Genomic DNA, 18540 nt, shown 5'->3' with positions numbered 1-18540 from the left:
CCAAGGTGCCAGTGAGACGGTGACAGCCGGGAGCTGCCGGCTCCAGTCAGGATAAGCTGCTCACAGCCTCTGCGTTTATTCCATCGCTTTTCCTGGTCACTGAAAGCCTCGGAAAATACAGAGCCAGCTCTGAGGTCTGAGAAGAACAAACTTGTTTTAAAAGCAATGTTTTAAGGAGGGTCAAGGAAATAAGCTAACTGAAAAGCTAGTGTTTAATGGAACACAGCAAAGTCATGGAAAGGAGAAGAAAGGACAAATGTGGAAAAGAAATTCCTAATCCCTGTGACAACCTTTTTCTAAACGCTACTGGTTGTTTGAGTGCAAAGTAGCTGAATTAGATTAATCTAATGTATTCATCCCACTGGTTCAGGCACATTAGCTGTTTTCTCTGGATGTTTAGTGAATTAGAGACAGATACAGTCACTTAATACTTATTTACTTCAGACCTCCAGGCAAAAAGCTGCAGTTGAAATGAGACTCCTATGAAGAGGATAAGATAAACCCCTAAATGACAGCATGAAGAGAGCAAAAAGGCGTTACCTGCAGTTCTCCTGCTAGAAACGAAACCTTTTCGCTGGTGCAAAACAGTTGTAGTTTTTAAGTGCTACAGGAGGGGATTTGGTTCATGTTTAGGAGCCTCTGCAGAGGACTGGGAATTGATTTTCCATGCATCCATCGGAGGAAACAAGCCGTCTGTTTATTCCAGTGCAGGGCCTGCCACTGTGAAATTGTATTTTCCCCATGACGCTTATTTTGTTTCCCCACGCCTGGACAAGAGATGCCACGTGTATTTCATGTTTTGCCATGACTTTCCAAGCTGGAAACCTCAGTGATTGGGGAAAGAATTAGGAGAAACACACAGATGTCTGGGGGTTGCTCCTTCAGGTTTCCAGTGGTCTCCCAGCACACAAACCCACCTGCAGACTGCAGCGAGGCTGCAAAGAGCAGAAAACTACTAATAAACCGACCTCTGCGTCAAACCAGATCGTTAATGTGGGCGCTCGTGGTATCAAGAGTATCAGGTATCAAGCCCATTTGTCTCCTTTATCCTTGGCAGCGCTCCAAGGACGGTGGGAATCTGGAAGCACCAAGTCTCTCCAGTGGCTCTGGCAGAGCCTTGATGACCAGTTTACACAAGATGCCCAACTGTTAGCAGTTAAAGGCCATGTCTGACCCCTCCTGAGGTGGCTGCTTTAAACTGGACATCTCTGTTGCAGACAGCTGCGGTTAGATGAGAAGAGTACTGTCATGGGTGGCTAAAGCACAAAAAGAAGCACATTTAGATGACCTCAAGTGATGTCCAGCCCTCCAAAAGTACAAACAGGGCCAAAAGAGAATGCTATAAATATTTTACTGCCATGACTAGGGATGGCCACATTACTTCTGAGTAATGAGAACATGAAGAATCGCAGTATTATTAACAGCTGGCTAAAACTCACTTTGAATTCTGGATAATTGCACTGTTTTTTCTTCATCAAACACAGAAAATCTTCCAGGAATTTAACCTTGCCCCAGCTAGCAGATCATTAGGCAAGGCTTTCACAAAGCGTTTCAATAGAAAAAGCCATTGTCGTACCACAATGAATCTTAATAGAGCAGAACTGGATTTAGAAGATATTCTCCCTGCCCCTTCTCCCCCTCGGCTGGGTGCGGAGATGCTCAGAGCTGACGTGCCACTGAGCTCAGGGAGAAGGAATAAAGCGGACAAAAAGAAGGGGAAAAAAGAAAAAGTACAAGGGTGCTGAGAGTCGGCTTCTGATACTTAATAATGCTCAGGTAGTTGGAGCGAGGCTGACCAAGAGGTTGACCTCAAGGCTGACCTGCTCCCTTCCCTCGCATCCACAGCAGCGCTTGCTGGCAGGTCTCAGTGGGGATGGGTGCCTGCTTGGGTGGGTTTGGGACTAACAGCAGCCAGCAGGCAGAGGCAGAGGCCCCGTGGCCCTGGCACAAAAAAAGAAATCAGAAGACCTTTGGGCTTTCTCAGCCTTTTACATCCTCGGTTGCAAAGGCTCGGACGCATCTGGAGAGTGAATACCCCCCGACAATGCATGGCTGGGTGGCTGCCAGAGAAGATCTGCTCGCAATCCTGCCCTCAACTGAAGCTCTGCGTAGGAATTACAGATTTTGGCTGTTTGCACAGATCTCTCACCCTGCGCAGAAGGAGACAAACAATTTCAAAACGCAGGGGAAGGTGTCTGCGAGGACATAAATGGTGGTGGGGTTCATGGGACCAGCATGTCCTTTGGGATTCTTTCCCATATTTCTTCTTTTTTAAAGTTCTCTGAAAGATGCATGGCACTTAACTGTGGCATGCCAACACGAAATCTGAGGCACATTAAAACGTCTCTGGCAGTTTAAAATAATTGGAAAGACTTTCCAATTGTAGTTACCGAATTAAACATTATACTAGAGACTTTATAAAGAACATAGTATTGACTGCCATTTGGTAAGAGGGACAGTTCAATAATCTCTGGGTTTGAAAGTCTTCCACATTTTTTATTCTGCTTCAGGAATTTTGCTTTGGCAGGGCTTAGCACAATGAGTGGGAATTCATGTGCAGGCTGAGTCGGAGGCTGAGATCAGCCAGTGGGCTGAGGGGCGGCGGGGCATGGCACGGCGTGCTGGGGGCTTTCATAACTCTGGGAAGCCAACCAGGAGGACAGGAAAGAAGAGCCTGTTCTCCCTCTATCCCCACCATTCACCACGTCCATCTCTTGCACGTACAACGCGTACCAGCACAGAGGAGAACAGGACGAGAGCTGAGCAGGGAGCGGGCAGCACGCACTGCACTCCCCAAATCCGCAGGTCAGCTGGGAGACCAAGCAAATGCACAGCAGATGAACCCTTCTGATGATAAAGGAAAGAAATGCAGTGCTAAAAATAACGATTTCTAATACACAATACATAATACTAATCGTGGGTATTGCTCGACTCCGCATTCCCCATAAATTCTGAGCAATGTCTGGAGCACCCCTACAAACAGCTCCTGGTGCGGGTACCAAAGCCAGCAGCATCCCCTGCCCACCGAGAACCCTCCAGCAGATAGCAGAGGGAACGGTTGGGAAAGACCTGGCAAAGAGCAAAAAGAAGCCTAAAGAGAGCTTTACAAGGAGGGGGCAGAAAGGGCAACACAGAGCATTCAGACAGGAGATGAGTAAGATGGTTGGTGAGAGCAATGAATGGAAAAAGAAAGGTATTCCCACTTACAGAAGAACAAGTGGGTACATGGAAAATTTATTTACAAACAAATTGCCACCACAGTCAGCTGAATCCCATTTGCACTGGCTCTCATGGGCTGAAAATCCTCATAAAACCACATGTGTGGCAAGGACTTAATGTGTTCTTAGCAAATAAATGCGATTCAGAAGGTATGCAAGAGGCAATCAGAGTCACTCCAGACCCATGGGACAGGTCTGCAAAACTGGCTCGAAATCTTCCCATGGATTCCATCCCCAGTCCTGCTAGGATTTCAGACAGGGAAACCAGAACCCCCCCATCCACAATTTGTACAGTTAGAGCACCAAAGAGTAGTCTTCACCATCACTGCAAGTTCAGAGGAAAAGCCACATCCCGCACTGTCCGTATGCACGACAACATCCAGCTTGATCCACTGGATCACGGCAAGATTTTCCCATTCTAGCTGCATGCTAAGCCCTTCCTTAAAAGTTGCTGTTTAAAGAGCATTTTAAAGATTTCAGGGCTACCAAGAAACCCACACAGTTGCTGGAAACTGCATTTTAATGATGACCATCCCAGCTGGGATGCTGTTTGGTTTTAATTCAGTCTTCTGAAGCATTTTGCTATGCAGTAAAACCACACCGTGTAAAGACGCTGAAGAATTCCCAGGCAAAATTACTGGCAGGAGGAAAAAGTTTGCTTGCCTCAGACACACGTTTCACCTGAAATGCTCCCTCTACCTGGTCAGGCTCCCAGTTTCCCCCAAAGAGGATGGAGGTGTGCGGAGCCATCCCTTGCTCTCATTTACCTCCCAGGCTTCCTTACTGCTCTGCGGGGGAGCGAAGGCTGGGGCTGTGCCGCCCGCGGGAAGCGCTTCCCAAGGCAAGGTGCAGCGTTGGAGGTCTGCGCTAAGTGACAAGAAGTGCTTTGGCAGAACCCAACGGTGCTATAGAGAAGGGATCTAGTTTAATCCCATCTGAAGCATACCTGAAAGCTGGAGGTTTTTGGACTTTAATACTGCCAGCCAGTAAAGAAATGCCACGCACTGTGTGTTAATGAGAACCTGGATTTCACATCCAGCTGGATGACAGATGGGGGATCTGGGGCTATTCCCCCTGGAGTATCGAGGGGGCCTTGTTCCAAGGGAATTGTTGTCATCATCCCTGGTCTTTAAGCAGCTGAACATCGACCCTCAATATTCATTCAAGTCTTTAACTGGATTTTTCATTTCACTGCCAATGCAGAGGTGATTATGCTGACCACGTGAGGTAGGTTTAGTTCTTAACACCACCGTACAGAAATAGCAGTCTGGGGGCTTGGTGTCAATCTCTCGCCAATAAGAAGCTTGGCCGGCAGCCATGGATTGTGGGCTGAGTTCCCAACTGGCATATAACTTGGAAGACTACCACGAGGTCTGGGTTCAATATCCAATTGCTAAGGAGTCTGGCTGACAGCCTCATTTTGTGGAATGAATCCCAAATTAATATAATGCTTTTGATACCAGACAAGGGGCATGGCTCGCTTCCAAATGCTGTAAGGGCTCAGATAAAAGGCATAGGCATCGGGTTCAGTGTGTAAATGGTATTGAGGTCGGATAGCAGTCAGGATTGGGCTTAATCTTCAGATGGTGAGAAAAAGGAATGAGCCCCGAGCTCTGCCTTCGTGCAAAAAAAAAAGAGCTCAAATGAGCAGAATAGCTCTGTTTTCAATCCTCCCATGGTAAAGAGCTCACAGGACAGTAATGGTTTCTAGGAACAAGTGTAAATTGACATGGAGCTTCAGAAGAGATGTGGGATCTGGGTTCAATCTCCAAATGCTGTAAAACTCAGATAATGGCCAGAGGGGCAATTTCCAAACCCTCTGTTCGAGCCTGGTGCCTGAGAAGGAACCAAGATCACATTACAGCTAAGAAAGCTGCTTTCTTCTGCTGCATAACTTAAGACATCTTGCCTTTTGGGTCGGGACGAATCCAGCATCTTCTAAAGTTTCAGAGGGAAATGGAGGTGAGCAGGGAGAGGGCTACAGGTTTGAGCAGAGCAGAAGAACAGAGCAAGAGAAAATAAGACTGAGAACCACCGGCTCTTGTGCACCTTGTTGGCCACCCCGGATCCCTGGGCTGGAGCCGTGGAAACTGCTCCAGAGAAAACACAGGTACAGCTCATCAGCATCCCAGCTTCTCTGCAGCGCCTGCAACCACCGGGCATCCACAGGGCCTCTGCGAGAGGCAGCTCATCCCACAGAGAAACGGCGGCAGCCTGCGTGGCAGCCACTTCTCACTGACAGCACGTGCCCAAGGGATTGGTGTGAAACAGCGTGGGCAGCAATCACTCCCTCCCACCCTCATAGCTCGCTCGTGGAGCAGCTTCCTGATGCAGCTAGGCTAGTTGGCTTGAAGTTGTTCCACTTCGTATAAAGGAATGCAACTAAAATGTGTATAAAATATTAAAATACTACTTTGGGCATTTAAAGTCATTCTGTTACGTCTGTTATGCCCCTTCCTGGACACGGTTTTATTGAAAGTGTGAAAAGCTTCGAATTTGGTAAATCGTGACTATCTCCCTTCCCTTGAGGAAATGCTTTAAAATCTAATTGCGGTCCCTGGGGCTCCCAGCTTTAGCTCCAAAGCCTGAATAGGATGGACCACAGAGGACAGGGCCTGATCTCTGTGAGCACCGCTATAGCAAGCTGTGGTTTGTAAGTCAGCCAGACTCTTGAGCATCAACTGCAGGCTTGGGCTAAAAAACCCCAAAACACCCTCTCGAGGCAGCAACCACCCGTTCGTAATGAGAAGAGGCGCTGAAGACAAGCCCTGCCAGCACCATCCCCTGCCTGGGCGGTGGGCACAGCCCAACGTTTTGCTCTTTACCCTGTGGAAAGCTACGACGTTGGGGAACGGGTTACAGCCCGTGCTACGGATCCACCTTCCTCTTCACCTTCTTCCTCTTCTTCACCTAGGCACCTTCACCTAGGCACGTGGAGGGAGCGGAGCCGCCAGGCTTGGGAACAGGGCTGCAGAGAGAACCCAGCTCCTCTGCCAGACCGTTTGCTGACAGAATGACTGTTTTATGTGGCTATAAGAGCAGCTATAAGCGCAGCTGTCTGAAAAGCAACAAAATCTATGATGTGTGTTTCTAAATCCAATGACAGCTGGCAGTGCTGCGCTACAGCTCATTCCTTCTTTTACACAGTTTAGCTAAAACACTTCTCCGCGATCGCCCCGATTTATCAACAAACAGCAGTTTCTGGAACAATTTAAAAGCATTCCCAAATAGGCAAGAAGTGGTCAGCTCTTCAAGCACTAAGCAATCTGTGAGCTCCCAAATAGGCAGGCGGCTGGAGATGGATGGGGATGGCTGATGGGAGGACAGAATTGCCCTCCCCGGCCACCTTGCAGGGAGGACAGCACTGTGGATCGCATCGGGGTGGGGGGCTTGGAGGGAGAGGTACCTGGGCAGCTACAGAGCATTACCCACGGGTGGGGGAAATGGTGATTTATATGCTTCAAAGGTGGGCTGAGGTGCCAACATGAGCCATTTCTGCACTGCCAGGGGGAAGAGGTGACTTGGTCCCTGCACAGTGCTGCTCCCCAGCCGAGGAAGCCCCGTGGAGGGGGATCTACTCCTGCAGCCGAGTCTCACCTCCCAGGCACGGGAAATCCTGTGCAGCCCAAAGCCACCCAGATGTGTACAAGACAACACTGTAGCTCGCTGTACAGCTGTACGCTGTAACATGAGGCAGAGCGAGAAGACTCGTGGGCAGGTACCATGCCCGTCCCCACGCTCACCTCCTCCTGCCAGCTGTGGAGCAGGGGCTGTGGGGCAGACGACAGCAGCCGTCATGGGGACCCACATCCCTGTACATCGCTTGTGGCTCAGGCAAGCTGCATCACAGTATCACAGAATCACAGAATGATATGGGGTTGGAAGGGACCTCTGGAGATCATCCAGTCCAACCCCCTGCCAAAGCAGGGCCACCCACAGCAGGTCCCACAGGAACGTGTCCAGGCGGGGTTTGAATGTCTCCAGAGACGGAGACTCCACCACCTCTCTGGGCAGCCTCTTCCAGGGCTCTGCCACCCTCACAGGAAAGAAGTTCCTCCTCATGTTTAGGTGGAACTTCTTATGTTCAAGTTTGTGCCCATTCCCTCTTGTCCTGTCCCTGGGCACCACTGAAAAAAGACTGGCCCCATCCTCCTGACACCCACCCTTGAAGTATTTATGGGTGTTGATCAGATCCCCCCTCAGCCTTCTCTTCTCCAGACTAAAAAGACCCAAGTCCCTCAGCCTTTCCTCATCAGAGAGATGCTCCAGGCCCCTCATCATCTTTGTAGCCCTCTGCTGTGCCCTCTCCAGCAGTTCCCTGTCCTTCTGGAACTGGGGAGCCCAGAGCATCCACAGAGTTCTTTCAAGGTGTCAGGGTTGCCAGGCAGAGGCTTTCTCTATAAATACTTTTTCTTGACAGCACCCAAAGTGCTAACACTGCAGCAGGAGGATGGATGTTTTGAGTGCTTTCCTGCAAAAAGTTAGCGGGGCAGCACAGGCTGAGCAACACCCTTTGCACGTGCTGTGTGGCTCCCCTGGAATGAGAAATGTACAGCTTCAAAGCGTGTTTTTAAGACCTTCATTTACTCTCAGTAAAATGCTTAACCCAGGTAAGCTGTGCCTCCAGCTCACCAATTCCCCTCAGCCCGGCCGGCAGCTCCCATACTCCGCTTTTGCTGCCTGAACTGCCGTCACGTGGCAGACACACGGCTCCACTCAGAAGAGCCCTCGCACAGGGATGTGAGCCAGACCCACCCGACAGCATCCCCAGCCCCCTCTGCCTCCTGCCCCCTGGGACCCCTGCTGCTCCGTAGGACAGTGACACCCATCAGCCACGCTAGGACACTGAGATACCGCATCGGGAACAAATTCAAACTGAGGACTTCAGCGCTGCCAAACCCCAACATTCAAAAATCATGAGTCAAACTCCCAAAAATCATGGGACTGGCTCGAGAAATCTGGTTTTAACATAATTTTCATTGCCTGCTGTTTTCAAAAATTTTGAGTGCCTTTACAGGACATTTTTAAGCTCTCCTACTACCAGGAGAGCTAAAATCTGGCTTGTTTTTATTTTCCCTTTTAACGGCAGTGGATTTGCAGCAAAACAACTGTTTTATTTTACAAGCTGTTTGGGTTGGCCTTGCTTCCCCGTGGGTGGGGGCTGCGGCCAGCGGCCAGGGGTGGCAGGGGCACGCCTGGCGCCCCTCGCCAGCGGGCGCTGCAACCCAGAGAGATGCTCTGCCATCGAGCAGGGGTCTGCCCATCCCCTCTTACAACCCCTAAAACCGGAATCCACGAAAATCAGGTGCTTCATTTTACGGGTCTGAGTCAATGTTTCCTCTCGTGCGAGGAGCCCCAGTCATGAAAACCAGCGATCCCAGTCCCGGCTGACCCCAGGCTTGCCATCGGCCGTCCCTGGCTGTTCCCCCTCGGCGGAGCAGCTGATTTCCCTGGGAGGAAGAGGGAGTGACTAGGGCTCTTCGCACACTTTGTGAGCTGGGCATCTGGTATTTTTCAAAACTTTAAAACATTTTAACTGAAAACTGTCCCAATAAAAAAAAAAAAAAAACAAAAAAAAACCACCAAAAAAACCCCCAACCAACAAAACAACCAAAAAACAAGGCAGAAAACCGGAAATGTTTCAATCTGAAATCCTTAATTAAAACCACACTCTTTAGTACATAAAGAAGGAAGTTAAAACAGAAATGTACTTTTGCACATTACAGACAGCATTATAGTAAACACGAAGCACTGCCAAGAGAGAGGCATTTTCAAGGCTAAAGTAGATGCCTCCAGCTGCACTCAAATCCTTGTCCCCACCGCCGAGTGTCACCGCGGCTGAACGCGACAGCGCGCGACCGAGCGAGGCGGGCGAGGAAGGCGGCAATTATTGGTGCAGACGGCCAGCGCTGGATCACACAAGGACCACAACCCGCTGGGATCTGCGAACTCCACCGACTTCCCACAGATCCCAGGCCCTGGTCTTAATCTGTAAAATATTTGAAGGAACTGACCCTGGCTCTCCCTGCTCCTCTGGGCTCGCAGATACGGCTCAGCTGGAGGGACCCGGTTTGGCAGGAGCTCCCCCCAGCTAGTCCTTGGGGGAATCTTGTACCAAAGCACACAGGGTGGAGTCCGAACCTGATCTGGGAGGCACAGACGAATGGCCGGAAAAGGCCAGCATCGTTAGCCTGACATCACACACCACACAGCCCAGGACACACACAAGGAGTGCAGGAGTCAACCCAGTCCCTCAGCAGGACAGACCACGTCTTTTGTAAAGGTAGCCACCACCGCCTTAAAATTTGCTGCAGGTACGGAAATCGGCCGTTGCCCATGTAAAATGTTGCAGTTATTTAATATCTGTGGTCAAAACAGGCATCTGGCTTCCAGTCCAAACTTACCTCTATTGGCCTTCTAGTGACTGGATCTTGTCATACCCCTGCCTGCTAGGTTTTTGTTTCTTCTGGATAGCTCAAGTTTAAGATCAAGCCTCCTCTAAACATACTTTCATCAAGAAACATTTCTTGCTGGTCCTTAGTACCTTCACAGTAACTCAAGCTCTTCCAAGCTTCCAATCAATTCTGTAGCTCTGCTCTCCTACAAGCCTTACCAAGCTACGCCACCCAACCGCTGCTGTGCATGACTTTTAGGATCTCACAAAACAAGACTGATGTGCTGAGGGGAGACAGGTCTGCTCAGACTCCTGCTCCTCTGCGCCCGCTGCAGAGCCGTGCTTGAGCACCCAGCTGCTGCCCGGGCAAGAGGGTCTTCTGCAGAGAGAGGATGCTGGAAAAAGCAGCTTTGGGGTGAAGATGGATGGTACCTCTCCAACCTGGAGAGAGGTCTGGAAACCTCTCTCTAGGTTTCCTGAAGGGAACTGCTCACAAAATCTAGTGGGTGCCCTAAAGCCAACCGAAGGCTCGGGATATGGCTAAGGGAAGGGAAGTTGCAGTAGGCTCAGAGAAAAACTCTGACTGAGACTAACAGGGCAGCCTTCCATCATATTATACGTCTGCACGTAAATGCCAGGAGAACAGGGAATAAACGTTAATAAAAATAGAGAACAAGTCATACAAGGAGAGGCTGAGGGAACTGGGCATGTTTAGTTTGGAGAAGAGGAGGCTGAGGGGGGACCTCATTGCCCTCTACAACTACCTGAGAGGAGGGTGTAGAGAGGCGGGTGTTGGCCTCTTCTCCCAAGGGAATAATGACAGGACCAGAGGAAATGGTCTGAAGTTGGGGCAGGGGAGGTTTAGATTAGATATTAGGAAGAATTACTTTACTGAGAGGGTTATCAGACATTGGAACAGCCTGCCCAGGGAGGTGGTGGAGTCCCCATCCCTGGAGGTATTTAAGGAACGTGTAGACATGGCACTTCAGGGCATGCTCTAGTGCCTGAGATTGTGGGGGTCTTTTGTGTGTGTGTGTGTGTGGTTGGACTCAGTGATATCAGAGGTCATTTCCAACCATGAAGATTCTGTGGTTCTGTGAAACAAGATGACTTTAAAGCCCTCGTATACAACTACAGCACTTAGCTTCACACACGCTTCATGGGAAGACATCATTAGAGGGGAATACTGATACAAGAAGATGTAATTTGTTTAGGAAACAGAAGAAGGAAATAGGAGGGGTTTTTTTTTGTATGAAGAATAATTTGGAGTTCGAGAAGAGGTGAGAAACAGACTCTGTGCTCTATTAATCAGAAAGAGGACATGGACAAGGCCTCTTTGAGCATCTGACTGAAGCAGCCAAATAATTGGAGTTGGTTTGAGCAGGTAATTTTAATTACTCTGGCGTCTGCTAAAGACAGAGCAGGGCAGGTCCCAGACCCACCAAGCTGCTGGAATGCGTGGGGAAAAGTTGCTCTGGAGAAGGGAAAGTAGCAGGGGAGAGGATATTTATCACATGGATACTATTGATACAGAAAGTTGATTAATAGTCCAAAACTGGAAGTAAATTTGAGTGCAAGCGGTTACAAAACCATGAAGTTCAGCAACTTAAGGCAGTGAAGGAACAAGAACAGCGGATTAAAGATAATGTATTTCAAAAAAAGCAAATTTGAACAAATTCAGGGCACAGGTCAAGAGGATCTCTGGGGAAGGGAGTTTAAGACAGCATTTCCCAACCAGTGAGACATGGAGAGGCAACAGCTGTGCTGTGGGTCCAGGGGAGAGAGCAGCAGAGAGAACAGCAGGAAAATACCCTGCAAATACATACAAGTCAGAGGAAGAAAGAGGAAAATATCAATCTGTAACTCAGTGCAATAGAGTAAACAACGTATGGACAAAGAGACAGCTCTTTGCTTTAGTTTTTGTAGAAACAATTAACTGTGACATGGCTGTTAATTACATTAATTTTAAGTGTGAAACAGAAGCAGACCTGAAGAGGGAAGGAACAGATGAAAGACCACTTAGGAAACCTAAACCACACAAGTTCTCGGTTATCCCTATGAAATCTGTGTCAGATTATTTTGTCAAACACAGAAGATTCATATGTATTCAATAAATACCTTTTCTGCATTTTCACCCAGAATTTTGCCATTATGAGCATACCCCCTTGCAATAATGCTGCACTTTGCTGAAGTGGTTTTACTCCTGGTATGCTAGCAGTGTCATTATTGCTTTCCTCCCCTGGACACAGATGCATCCCTGGTACTCTCATATTCCCCTCGCTGTTTGCCAGCATTTCAGGGGAATGCATCTCCTCCAGGTTTACTCCAATGGAGATATCATCATCCAAACTACTTTTCTTTATCCTTTTAAGGTGAGGGGGGAAGAACAGGCGTGACTCCTCAGGTGAACTCCGTGGGAGCTCTGTACCTCTTTATCTTCCTGGAGAACAACCCAAAGCCAGCCCAGCCCTGGGGATCAACACTGCAGATATATGGACTTGGATGGGATGGATGTTAAATTTCACAACAGTTACTCTGCAGCCGCTGCTGCCAGCACAACTCCTCCGCATTAGTTAGCACATCCTCGGTCGCTGTGGAGATGGAGAGGGGTGCTCGCGCAGCCTGCCAGGACAGTAGCTCCAAATATCATCCATTAATTGTATCATGCCTAGAGGTGGCTGTCAAAAATGCAGGGAGCCACGTAGGCAGAAGAGGGAGATGAGAGCACAGCTCACTCGTGGTATGTGGGACTCGGCTAAACATGCAACAAAAGGCTCTGCCGTGAGTTACTCCAATCAATGAAGGGATTTACATGTCAGATGTTAGCTCTTTTCCAGAGAGACCCTCTGCATGTTTTTTAATACATCTGTGTACCCAACTGCTGAGTGACCTACAGCACAGCCCTCCCTCCTTCTCCCCTCATACTACTGGAACACAAATCCTTCAACTGAGAATACATCATATTCTGGAGCTAAAGAGTTGTATTAAAATTGAGTATATGAGGTGCTGGATTAAGCTAATGGTGTCATTGGCTTGCCTTCTGGGAGAGGGATCTGAGATTTTTGCAATGTACTCGACAGATTTTTTAACTTGCTCAGCTAAACAAATAACCACCGTTAAGCCTCTGAAAGGGATTCTGCCCCCAGCCAGAGGAGACAGCCTTCCGAGACAATTCTTGGGGATAAAGGTTGATCTAAAGAAGCACAATTTCTTGGAGTTTAACAGAACGTATCTCACTGGTTAAGTGAACCATTATCTTTCTGGATATGGCATAATCTCCACCAAAAAATAGATGAATAGAAAATATTAAAAGCAACTTCTTCCCCCCAAATTCCCCCCAAACTGCATGGCAGTCTCTAATTAAATACTTCCATCCAAGAATCTCGTTCCCTCAGATTGCATATGGGATATGCCCACTGGCTCCCACCTTCATTAAATAGGAACCATGTGGGCAGCATTAGAAGAGGGAAGTGCAAGGAAAGGTGAGCCCAGTAAGAGGCAGATGAACATGCCATGGCATGCTGGGGAAGACCAAAAAAAGGAGGGCTGAAAGCTTTTGACAGCACAGAACAGGAAAGTTTCTGTATCTGAGAAAAGTTACAGGCTTGCTCTGAGTGGAAGGAAGGTGTTAGCAGTTGGAAGAAAAGACTAGGTCTTGTCCTAGGAGGAAATGCTTCAGAAGAATTTATTTTCCAGCTTAGCAATGACATTGCTCCATTTATTGCTGAGGGTTGTGGATGTTGGAAGCCTGATCCCACAAAATGAGGCTGGTTGTGTCTTATTGTACAGTTGATAAATGTTACACTGTCAGAATTGGGAAATATATTTATGCTCACAGCACTCAGAAATGACTCAACATATTCTCACTTGGATTTCAGGTCGTCTCCTTGAGCCCTCTGGTAAAGTCTGAAACTTTACCATAAGGAATTCCCATCTGAAGAGAGATGATAGGGTAAAATGATAAACACTCAAACCAGGTTTGCAACCGCTGGCCTGGGTTTCCACCATGTCCTTGTGCTGTATCGGCACCAAGGGGATAAACAGAGTGAGAGGTTGGACACCAGGAGGACAAGTCAGGCACCAGGAGCACGTCCTGGAGAGAAAATGGAAAGAGATGGAGGATGCCCAGCATGAAAGCAGTAGCAGCAGCAAACTCAGGCAGTCCCAGCCTCTTCCCAGCAGCCCTGACCCCCAAGAGCATGTGCTGACCAGATGTGGTGTTGGTGTGCTGCTGTGTAAGATGATCATCCCCCTGTACTGGGCACTGTTGAGGCCCCACCTCGAGGGTTGTGTCCAGTTTTGGGACCCTGACCACAAAATAGACATTGAGGGGCTGGAGCGGGTCCAGAGAAGGGCAATGGAGCTGGTGAAGGGTCTGAAGAATAAATCTGATGAGGAGAGGCTGAGGGAGCTGGGGGTGTTCAGCCTGGAGAAAAGGAGGCTGAGGGGAGACCTTCTCGCTCTCTACAACTCCCTGAAAGGAGGGTGTAGCCAGAGGGGGTCGGTCTCTTCTCCCAAGGAACAGGCGATGGGACAAGAGGAAATGGCCTCAAGTTGCACCAGGGGAGGTTCAGATTGGAGATTAGGAACAATTATTACAAGGAAAGGGTTCTTAAGCCTTGGAATGGGCTGCCCAGGGAAGTGGTTGAGGCACCATCCCTGGAGGGATTTAAAAGCTGGCTTGACATCGTGCTTAGAGACATGGTTTGGTGATGGTTTTTATCAGGGTTAGGTTGATGGTTGGACTTGATGATCTTAAAGGTCCCTTCCAACCCAGAGAATTCTATGATTCTAATACAACAGCTTTGATTACAAAGACTGATGGCGATGAAGAAGTACATATCTACAGCGATTTAGAGAGCAATGGGAAATATTTTCTATGCATGTGTGTAGAAACAGATGACTACATCCTTCTGGAGTACTCTTGGCCATCCAATCAAGATGTCACGTGTGCAGCACTTGTATTAGAAGATGTGGCAGTGGCAGGGAGAGGTTTATCAAGCTGATGCTGCACACCCTAGTTGGTTGTGATTTCTTTCTAGTGAAGCTCACTGGCACCCCAGCACACACAAGTCCTGGCAGAACAAATGCAACATGAGCCTGTAACTATCAGAGGGGCCTGGAAAACCTCATTGGATTACTGACGGCTCTTCACTCAAGTGCCATCTAGTCACCACAAGGCCTGAGCAGCACAGAAACCCAGCCTCCGTGGTGCCCTGGAGGAATTTTGGCAATGCTGTTGATAAACACGCTCCAGGAGGGCATCATCCGGGGCATTACACTGAAAGCTGGTTTCTAATCAGCATGTTTCCTGCGTATCCCATTCCTTGACACAAGAGGTGCTGCAAGTCCTATCAGTGATGATTTCCCACTTCTCGAAGGATGGAGATCTGCAAAATTTCCTTAGCCTCTGATGGCTCCTTCCCAAGGACAGACTCGCTAGGAGGTGCAAGCTATTGGCAGCTTGAGGGCCCAGAGGAGCTGTTGACCGTGTTTAGGCCACAATCCAGAAGACTTGATTTCATCCAGTGTAAGCGGAGCTGTTTTATTTATTCTAATGGTCTGATGGCGAGGGAGGAGTGCTCCCTGGCTGCCCGCAACAGCCACAGCCCTGTTCCAGACGTGGGGTCCAACGCACAGCCCTGCTCCAGAAAACACTGCTCACAGGGATGAGGTGTCCATCCTCACATGCCACCTGGAGGCAAGGTTTCAGCAGACCCATGCTACCTCCCTGGAGACATTTATTCTTCTGTTAGACCTGTTGTCTGACCCTGTACATCTTCCCCAGTCAGGTGAGCCTATGTGGTTGTTCCACATCATGCTGGAGCCTCCCATCTCCAGCTACATTGAAGAGAAGATGCCTGCAGAAGAGTGCAAGTGGGACAACCATGCCATGACACCTCCCAGGGTACACTCCCGGCCTCCAGGAATCGGTGGCACAGGGCACCAAGAGTGCAAGGCATCAGGAGTCTTACTTCCTGAATAAAAGCAATAGCAAAAGCCAGTAAATAACGATAGCCCCAGGGCTTCACATGCACCACGAGTATGACGAAACTCAACTCGGAGTAACCTGCTGTCCCATCTAAAGGTCTGAGAGCAAGATGTCCTAGTTCGCACAAAACAGCGAGAGTCTGCTGAGCCCTCAGAACAGACTCGCGCCAAATTATAAATAAAGATCCAAGAAGACTTGACACAAATACTGAGGCAATGACTAGAGGAATGACTTATGAAGTGCACAGCGAATGCCTGCAGGGCTGACCAAATGGAGGAGAAGCTTTTAAGAACTGCAGAAGCTTTCCAGAGGAACAGAATCTAAGGAGTGCCAATTTGTGTCAAAGATTTTCCATCTGCACAAAAATAAATAAATAAGGAAGATGGAACCAGACAGGGAGAAATCTGCATTGTCCATCACAGAGCCCTATGTGGGTGTAGCTCCTCCAATGCAGAGTCTGTGCTGGACTCCGGCGAGACTGAAGCATTGCAGATGGCTGGCGGTAGTCATCTGCGTGGGGCTGAATTATACTTTATAGGTCCCATTCTGCCTTGAAAATTAATGCTATCTCCTCAACATGTCCGAGGTACTCTCTGGACCTGCACAGCATTCACCTGCTGGAGACGGAGCAACAACATCCCTCAGGCAGAGCGTGGGCTGGGAGGACAGTGAGAACAAAGGAGCAGGAAAAGAAGACATGGGACAATAAGTAGAAGGGAAAAAGAAATGTATTGGCCAAGCCATGACGTCCCAGATCCCATTAACTCCCACTGCTGCTCACCAGAGCACCTCGGCATAAGGACACCAGCCTTGCCACCCACCGACACGTCTGTGGAGGGAGCAGAGCGGGAGGGATGGCAGGCAAAGAGGGGGCGAAGGCAAGCCAAAGAGTGCGGGAGGGAAAAAACATTTTGGGGTTTATTTTTCACACAGGATTCACAACATTCCTCAGAAAATTTAATTTTGCCGTCCTGTTCTTGTTTGCTAACCAGAACCAATTTAATTTTAAAACAACACGCAGAGCCAACGGGGGGAAAAACATTTTGCAATGGCTCTTCGCTCCCACTTGGAACGGCGAGCACAGCTTAACTCGTTCGGCTCCCACAGCCGCAACACCGGCTCGTGGGGAGCCGGCCTGGGAAGCCTCTGGCCGGGAGGGAACGGGGGACTCGCTGGCGCCGATAAACGATACGAAGCAAATGGCTTTATTTGAGCAACTTGACGAATCCCACCCCACGCATCTGCGGAGGTTGGAGGTGGCGGGAGAGGAGAGCAATTTATTGCATGGAACATCTTCCCCTCGCCCCAGCTCCCCACTCGACAGCCTGCTCCGTGGTTTGTAGAAAAAAAATGGCTTGTTACCGTATTTAACAAAGAGCAGAAAGCTCCCATTCCTATCCCGCTACCAAGAACACGCACATTTCTCATATCAGCATGTGAGTCTTCTGTGGTTTTATGCCTTGTTGTGACAGTTTGGTAAACAAGCTGATAAAAATCAAGCGCTTTTCAAAGGCAAGGTTAACACACTCATGTGCGACCTGGCTTGTCAGGGAACGGCAGAAAATCCAAACACGTTGCTTCTGCTTACCATCTGCATGAGCTTATTCAGACTAAAATAACAAAGTGTGTTTCCTGATCTCCGTCAACGTAAATACAGCCATTAAGCTGCGAGGCTGTTTACATTCTGGAAAATAGTCATTGCATTCATCCTGATTGCTCCTCGTCCCGCCGCCGCAGCGTCCCCACACCGTGCTCGTGGTGGCTCTGCTGCAGCCCACAGCCCCACCGACCGCCGGTGAACACCAGGCACCGGGACCCACCACGTCCGTACCACAAAGCCAAAGTAAAACCCTTCGTAAATATTATACGCTGCTGTCCAAATTTGGTTTTATAACTAGAAACAAGGACACACTTGAAGGATCCAGCTCTCCCAGTTGTAATATCTGGCAGGCAGAAGTAGGAACATTCATGTTTTTTAAAAGGAGCTCTTTTGGTAGGTAAAATTGTAAATATTAGAGCAGAAAAGACCTGGAGCTTGCCGGCAACGTGCTTACAACAGCTCCGTCTTCTGCGTCATGGAAGGACCAACGCTCCAACACGAGCACGTAGAGATGGCACAGCCTCCTTCCCAGAGGATTTACGTCCTGGAAGAGGAGAGGATGGTACTGCCTGTAAGCCCTTGCATCCCAGAACATCGGAGCCAAACGCTATGCTCTTTTGGCTGAGGCAACCCATCTGTTCATGGAGAAGGGCTGAGAGCGAAGGGCAGCCTCGCGGGGGTCCCAGCCAGCCCCTCTTGGTCCATGTGGGGACCGGGCTCCTCAGCACTGGAGGGGACATTTCCATGGCCCCCAGGAACACGTGCTGTTCTGGATCATTGCTAGCCTCGTTACAGCCCTAATAGGTGCTCCCTGTAATTGTGGGAGAGCATTGTTTTTTCTTGGCCTAGCTTCACCTGCAGAATTGTAGAAGAATGAGAATTCCACATTTGGAAATAATAACAAAAGGATAAAACCGGGCAAATAATGGTGCAGGCCAGGTCACACATTCCCGTTTTATTAGACTCAAACCCTTCTGAAAGAATTTCCTTGAATCTGCGTGTACTAGCTAAGTGCAAATATTTTCTAGAGGACATTCTGTTTCACAAAATGGAGGGGCTCCGTTTCTGCGAGGGTTACATCATAAATTATCCGTTATAATTTCGGCAAGTTTTGCCTTTACGCTACCTAGAATAACAGCTCTGGACCTGCCCGCTCGCCTCTGCTTGGCGAGCCAGCCCCACGGTCCCATCAGAAACATTCCCCCTTGCAAGACCAGAAAGTTGTGTCTCTGCATCGCCGCCTTTCACAGCTCACGCCTTTGTCTCCCTCCCAGATGAAAAATATCCCTTTCCTCTTTTGCACATGGCTCTTCCCTACCCTCTCCCTCTGCTAGCA

General features: G+C 49.0%; 1 protein-coding gene across 1 annotated transcript in view; it reads right to left on the bottom strand.

Annotated features, from left to right (window-relative positions):
- Positions 1 to 18540, bottom strand: part of HPSE2 (heparanase 2 (inactive)) — a 115859-nt gene that overhangs the window by 42358 nt on the left and 54961 nt on the right. The window lies entirely within an intron of this gene.

The sequence above is a fragment of the Numenius arquata genome, chromosome 15, assembly GCF_964106895.1.
Source record: "Numenius arquata chromosome 15, bNumArq3.hap1.1, whole genome shotgun sequence".
Classification (NCBI taxonomy): Eukaryota; Metazoa; Chordata; class Aves; order Charadriiformes; family Scolopacidae; genus Numenius; species Numenius arquata.
This window is presented reverse-complemented; position numbering and strand designations above follow the sequence as displayed.